Source organism: Bremia lactucae, linkage group LG15 (assembly GCF_004359215.1).
Source record: "Bremia lactucae strain SF5 linkage group LG15, whole genome shotgun sequence".
NCBI lineage: Eukaryota > Oomycota > Peronosporomycetes > Peronosporales > Peronosporaceae > Bremia > Bremia lactucae.
The window spans coordinates 1190198-1197002 of record NC_090624.1 but is presented as its reverse complement, the minus strand read 5'-3'; positions in this window follow the sequence as shown (position 1 = coordinate 1197002).

The following is a 6805-nucleotide window of genomic DNA, read 5'->3' as shown; positions in this document are numbered from 1 at the left end:
TTATCCGTTTCGTTCAGGATTCCATTGCTAACGCAGTGGACCGACAGAAACGGAATGCGGACAAACATGGAAGAGCAAATGTTCATTCATTTAATATTAATGATCTAGTGCTACTCTCTACGGTAAACTTACCTAAGCGATTAGTCACTAATGTGGGTAGCAGTAAACTACTACCCAAGTTCATTGGGCCTTTCCGTGTACTGCATCGCAGAGGCAATGCGTACACAATAGAATTGCCACGCAGGATGCGAACGCATCCTACGTTTTACGTTGGTCGGCTCCGCCCGTACCATCAGTACGCGGTTTCTTCCGAGGACGGATCTGACCACCCTTTTCAAGAATCCCCAAGTTCGCGATTCTTGTGATCGCGAACCAGATTCTCATGATGAATCTGGAGTTTCTCATGGAGGTGTCGAAGATCCTCGAAACTGCTATGAGCTGACGACAGCTCATCACGAACAGCGTGATATTTCCGCTCGTACTCCAACATGGAGTACGCACTCTTCAAACGGTTTTCCAACCGCTCGATATGGTGACCCCGCACCGTCTGCTTCAACGAGCGACGCTTGCCGCGCTCGTGGTCAAGTCCCTCCTCCAAATCATGGAGGAAGTGATCGATTTTGTCGATCTTCGACATTAGATCCGACACACGGTTCGGATCTAATTTTTCCTCCTCCACCACAACCATTGGTGGATTTCCACGGTGGTCAACGTTTCCTTGTAGAACGTATCCAGAACCACCGTGATGTGAAGGAGCAGCAAACGAGTAATCTTGTTCGCTGGCGCGTTATTTACCTTCACATGACAGCTGGGAGCCTCGTACGTCAGTATGACGAGACCCATCCGATGGTTCAGAAGGCCCAACGGAAAACACGCGCCCCTGGCGCTTGTGAATCGATTGCAAAACGTCCATCGCATCCTGCATCTCAATAGAGATGCGAGCGCTTCCCCAGGGCGAAGAGAAAGGGAATAGACATCTCCTTTTACCCTCCTCGAGTTGTCAACACAACACGGACAGGGATCACCCCACGTGAGGCATGGAAGCCCAGCCTCACGTGACAACCGATGCAATTTATACTTTGCACCGGTTGGAGTTCGTTTCTCAAATTTAACGCGATTCGCCTTAAGTTTTTGAAGCCAGGCTTCGCGTCCAATGTCTTTGACATTGCGAATGAACGCGCTCAAGGCTTGCATAAGCGAGACTTTATCTCGCTTATTGTTGCCACTAAACCATCGATGCTTAAGAAAAGCATCGAGATAAAAATCTTCCTTAGCGCGAAAGCTCTTCGCGCTGGGATCAAGGCCATGTAGCTTTGTCGCAATAAATAATGGATATTTATTGTGAGGAGTAGTCTCCCCAGACAAGCTATTGATTAGCCGTTCTGGTAAAAGCCACGGCTTCTTATCGGGGGCAAGATGAGACATTTTAGTGTCTTCACTCCCCTGAAAGGTCCCACTGAAGCAGGGGTACCACAAGAACTTTTATTACGATGGCTTACGCCATCGTCATCACCTTGCACAGAAACAGGTGCAGGTGACCGTACGGGAGACGGAACGGGCGATGAGGGATCATCCTCATCGTCGAAACCAAAGAGACTATTAACTAGTCTATCAGAATAAGCCCTCTCATTCGAAGGCTCATAGTCAGCCGCCTGAGGTCTATCAGGCGACTGTTCTATTCTCCCCGAGTCGGCCATTTCGTCCGACTCGCATTCGTAGTCGACCTCCAAAGAGAGGGGTCGTTTTCACGTGGTGAATCACCACGTGCACCCGCAACATCTAGTGCTGTGCGAGTAGAAGATACTACGGCAGACGTTCCGCTTGCCTGCCGCAAGAGATAACAGTGCGTCACCCGCGGCTGCACGAACCGCAGCCGAAGGCGCAGCACTATCAACGCCCCGCATGATTTTGTTCTTCATGCGATGGAATTTAAAATGATGGTTCTGACCAATCAACATCATTTTTTTTAATAAAGTGGTCACATAGTGACCACTCCATCCAATGACAGTCAGAGTGATTATCGTTTAAGGGAGGGGTGATGTAACGGGGTGTATCGTTAAATGAAATTAACACTAAAAGGTTGTTAATTAATATTTTATCTAATATTTGGAGAATATTACTTTATATAGTAATGTTCAGAAATCTTATCCATAAATAGGTATAGGCCAATATATCTATTTATCCCGCAGACTAATCAGCTGTAAATGTAAACAAAAGAGAGAGACAGATAAGATTAGATAAGATTTCAATTGCATGTTTAGTATTAGTTTATCATTAAGTTAGCAGTAACAGATAGAAAGAAGAGATACTTAATTATATTCATACAGTTTTCATTTAACCCTCTTTAAGCTAGTTGTGTTACAGAGAAGTCTTCCTCTGCACGTACTGGTGTACGTGAAATAACGTAAGGCACCACTCGCACCTGAAGCAGTGCAAAGTGGACTTGTACTGAAGCAGTACAAGTCATAGTGCCCCGTTACAACATCCTTAAAAAGAGTGACCAGTTCGAGGCTATGGATCTGACGGAGTTCAGTGCCACACGGCTCCGGATTGTCCAACATCCTGTTGTGGAGGAAGCTGTTGCATTCTGAACAGAGTCGTGGAGTGGCCTTGACTGGGAATCTCATCTAGATGAAAACCAAGGCCGTGCTGTAGGCGGGCGCTACTATAGCAGCCATGCTCTACTTAAGTAACGGGCTAAAGTTGCCTTTTGTTAGACAATCCGCGTAAGTGCACTTTTTGTACTTAAGGGGATGGTTAATTACTTAAGCGAAGTAATTAGACCCCACTCTTGTGTTTGTGATGCACATGGGTGCATTCACAATAGGAGGCGCGATGCCCAGCGTCATCCGTAATGACAGCAAGCGTCATCCAAGATGCAAAATATTTAGAATAATACGCTCGCAATACATATCAGTGCATATCAACAGAGATGGCGTTTATGATTGGTTAATCGTTTTTTATTGAATACGATTAAATATAAATCAGTCTGGAAACTACTTCCTAGTTCACAAGTGCGCAACCTGAAGCTGGATTACCGCTCTCGTGACGTCACTAAACTAAGGCGTCTAGTTCGTTGGGTGAGGTCTCAATAGGCGCCCACCAACTACCTTACTGCACGTAAGAGAAGACGGTCAAAACGCTTTCTCGCTGTGCTAAGTTGTGTGCTTAAGTAGAGCGTGGCCGCGATAGACGTGCCCGCCCACACTTGGTAGTACTTGAAATCCTTCCCACTCTGAGCGTGTAGGCGAGGATGAGCCTCAATTTCTATTGGTCATTTCCTCCATTTCTACGATCGCCATCGGGAGTTGGCTGAGCACATGGCACAGGGACTTGGTAAACAAGCCCTGGCCAGAATTTTGAGTAGTCCTCCTGAGCAACATGTTGCTCAGTTGGAGCAGTTTGAGGCGTTCGCACTCGGACAGCAAGGTCGCGTCCGAGGCACAGAGCCACGCCGCGGCGGAGTCTGTCACTCAGACTCAGGATGACCTTAGGTGAGAGCAGGCTTGGAGCGAGGCTCTCAGCATGACTGTTGTGATGCCCTCCACCTGGCCGCATCAGCCGAGGCCCATTCGGATGGACATGTCCAAGTTCGATGGAACTTTAGCGCACACGATATTCCATTGGCTGTTAGCCATGGAGCAATGCGGTGTGGCGCAGCTCATCGAGGACGCGGCCAGATGGTGTCGTTCGCCATGTCGCATCTGCGCGGTAAGGCCTCATTGTGGGATTAGTCGTCGCTTATGGCAGACGGAAAGGCTTTTCCCTTTCCCTACCTGGGCAATCTTTAAGGAAATTTTTCGCTCCATGTACCAGCCGCCGAACAACGAGGTGTTGCCTCAGGTGCGCTTTTGTGGGGCCGACAGACGAAGTGGTCCCTGCAGGAGTATGTGCAGGGATGCGCTCGCTGTCGGCATCCATTACCGTAAGGTCCGATTCCGGAGCACATTAAGGTGCCCACGTTTCTGACGGAACTACGGCATGGCCCATCGTGACAGGCTGTTTTAGAAAGGTACCGTCGACAATGGAAGCGGCAATCTAAATTGCCTTGGTTGAGGAGCAATACTTCAACAGTGCCTCGGCGACGGCTTGGTACTAGCCATCGGCCGAGAGGTCAGATGTCACTGCCATGGAGTTGGCTAATGCAGATGTTGTCTGTTTCAAATGCGGCAAGCGCGGCCATAGGATGGCTCGCTGCTATGCCAGAATCCCTGCTGGGGCAAAGACGTCCAGCAAGAGGACTCCCGACCTGAAGGGTGATGGCAAGAACCAGCGTGCGAGACGCATAAGTTCTGCATCGACGCTGACGGTTCAAGAGATGCAGGAGCGCAGTAGGGGCGGAATGCCCTACTGACGCGGACTCTGAATCGACCCCTAAGTTCAGAGTTACAAATGGGTAGCATAGTCCCTGAGGTCTCTAAATTTTGGACCTCAACATTACTGGTCTGCAGCGCTTGAGTACGAGGCTTTGCGCCCTTCTCGTGGATTTGGGTGCATCACAAAATTTTGTTAAACTCGCGACTCTAAACAGAGACCGGCGATGCTTGAGTCGCTTTGACAGGATAGCAAGCGAAAGAGGCGACCCGTTCGTTTAGCGAACGGCGCACTCGTAATGTCTGAGGGAGTTTCAGGTAGACTCGCCTTCAAATTCATTGAGTTCTTTTGTAAAGAGAAGTTCACAGTGCTAGGTATGGAGAGTCCGTATGACCTCATCCTAGGCATGTAATGGTTGGCAAAACACCAACTATGGATAGGCTAGCGTACACACACAGCTGCTAACTAAACGCAGGACACCGGAAACGATGCGCTCATACGAGAGGCAACTGATGTCGTGTACAACACAGTTGAGGGTGCGTTGACGGGATGTCAAACGTCAACAAGCCTACCTAGCTCGGAGAGACTGGGGTAGTGAAAAAGACGATGACAAGTAGTTATGCGTTCGAATGTCCTGCACTTAGCCGAAAGCCTGTGGCAGTAGAGGCAAGCTGACAGGAAGTCAAACGTCGCATGAACTGGCACAGTGCCTAGAGCCTGGTGCAGTTGGAAGGGGTACGTTAGCGAGGAGAGAAACGGCACGTCAAAGATCGTGACTACTGGGAGAAAGAGAATTCGACCGGTAAGGATGATTAAAGAACTCCAAAACGAGTGACCTTTGGATCGGCTCCAATTGAAGAGGACGGGCCTTTGAACGAGGTGTCGAGGCCGTCGAAGACAATATAGGAGGCACCCCCAGTTGAGGTGCTCCATCATGTCCTAATATTTGGCGAGGAGATAGTAAAACTCCGGGAGATGTCATGGGATATGTTCCATGCCGAACTAAAGGAAGGAAATATCCTGGTAGACTGTTGCTCGTCGTCCACAATGGCGAGAGCATCCTAGAAACTGACAAAAATAAACGGTTCGCTGCTCAAGGTTGGGATGCCTTGAGAGACAGTCTGTTCTTTGAGATTATGTAGAAACGCCGCAATGTGTTCCCAGAAGAGTCCGAGCCGCCTACCAGCAGATAGGGTCATCGGGCACGAAATTGATTTGGAACCTGGCACCAAGTATTGTGTACCAGGTAATGGCCGTTCCCGAAAGAACAAGTCGATCATATCGACATGCTCTTCGACAAACGAGCCAAGGCTGGACATGTCCTTGAGAGTAGATCTCCTCTCTACAGCCCGACCTTTTGTGTGCGTAAAGCCACAGGTGGATGGCGCGTGGTTATGCTTACAATAAGCTATCATACCGGCGCAAACGCCAATTCCGCGGAAATACGTTCTTTTGAACTCCATGGGAAAGTCAACTATCTTTTTCACATTGGATTTAAAAGATGGCTACTATCAGGTACTCATGAGAGAGTCTGATGTAGCCAAAACGGCAGTAAGCACCTCAAGCGGTATGCTTTCGAAGTGGCTTGTGATGACCCAAGGTTTGAAAAACGCAACAGCGACATTCAACCGAGTGGTGGCTCACGTGATGCGTCAGCACCATGCCAACGCGTCCCATTACTTTGAAGATGTATTCGTGCATAGTAGGGCCGAGGACAGTCTGAGCGAAATAGAGTCGCACAAGCGTCATTTAGACGCTGTGTTGCAGACTCTGGAGGACGCCTGATTGTACGTCAATTTGCAAAAGTGCGTCATAGGGGTCTCCGAGGTACCTGTGCTGGGCTGCATCGTTGCTATATGTGGTGTCCGAGCAGACCCAGACAAGGTAAAATTTGTAAGGGAAGGGCCAATGCCACAATATAAGAAAGATTTGCGGCAATTCCTAGGGCTCGCAAATTACTTGCATAGGCATAGCAAGAATTATGCGGAGCAAACTAAGCCCTTGTCTGACCTCCTTAAGACGACGCTGAAGGGTTTGTTAAAGTAATAAGAAGATGTTTCCACATCAGTGAAGCAATTCTTGTAGAGACAACGGTTTTGGCATCGCCAGACACGGATAAGCCCATCAGCGTCGTCTGCGACGCAAGTTATTTGCATTAGGCAGCGCGCTCATGCAAAAGGATGACGACGGCATTGACCATGTCACCATCATTTCTTATCAGTCCGGGCTCTTAAAAGCGGCGGAATTAAATTACTTCGTGCATGACAAAGAGCTACTTTCAATAAAGTGTGCTCTTGTCAAGTTTCGAGTGCACCTATTGGGCACCGAACCATTTGTGGTTTGTACGGATCACGCATCAGATTGGACCGCAACAAACTCACCGCACCTCTCGCCTAGAATGGCAAGATGGCTCACATTCTTCTCTGAATTTACATTCAGAGTTGAACACAAGCCGGGTAAGTCGAATGTCTAGGCTGACGCTTTATCGCGC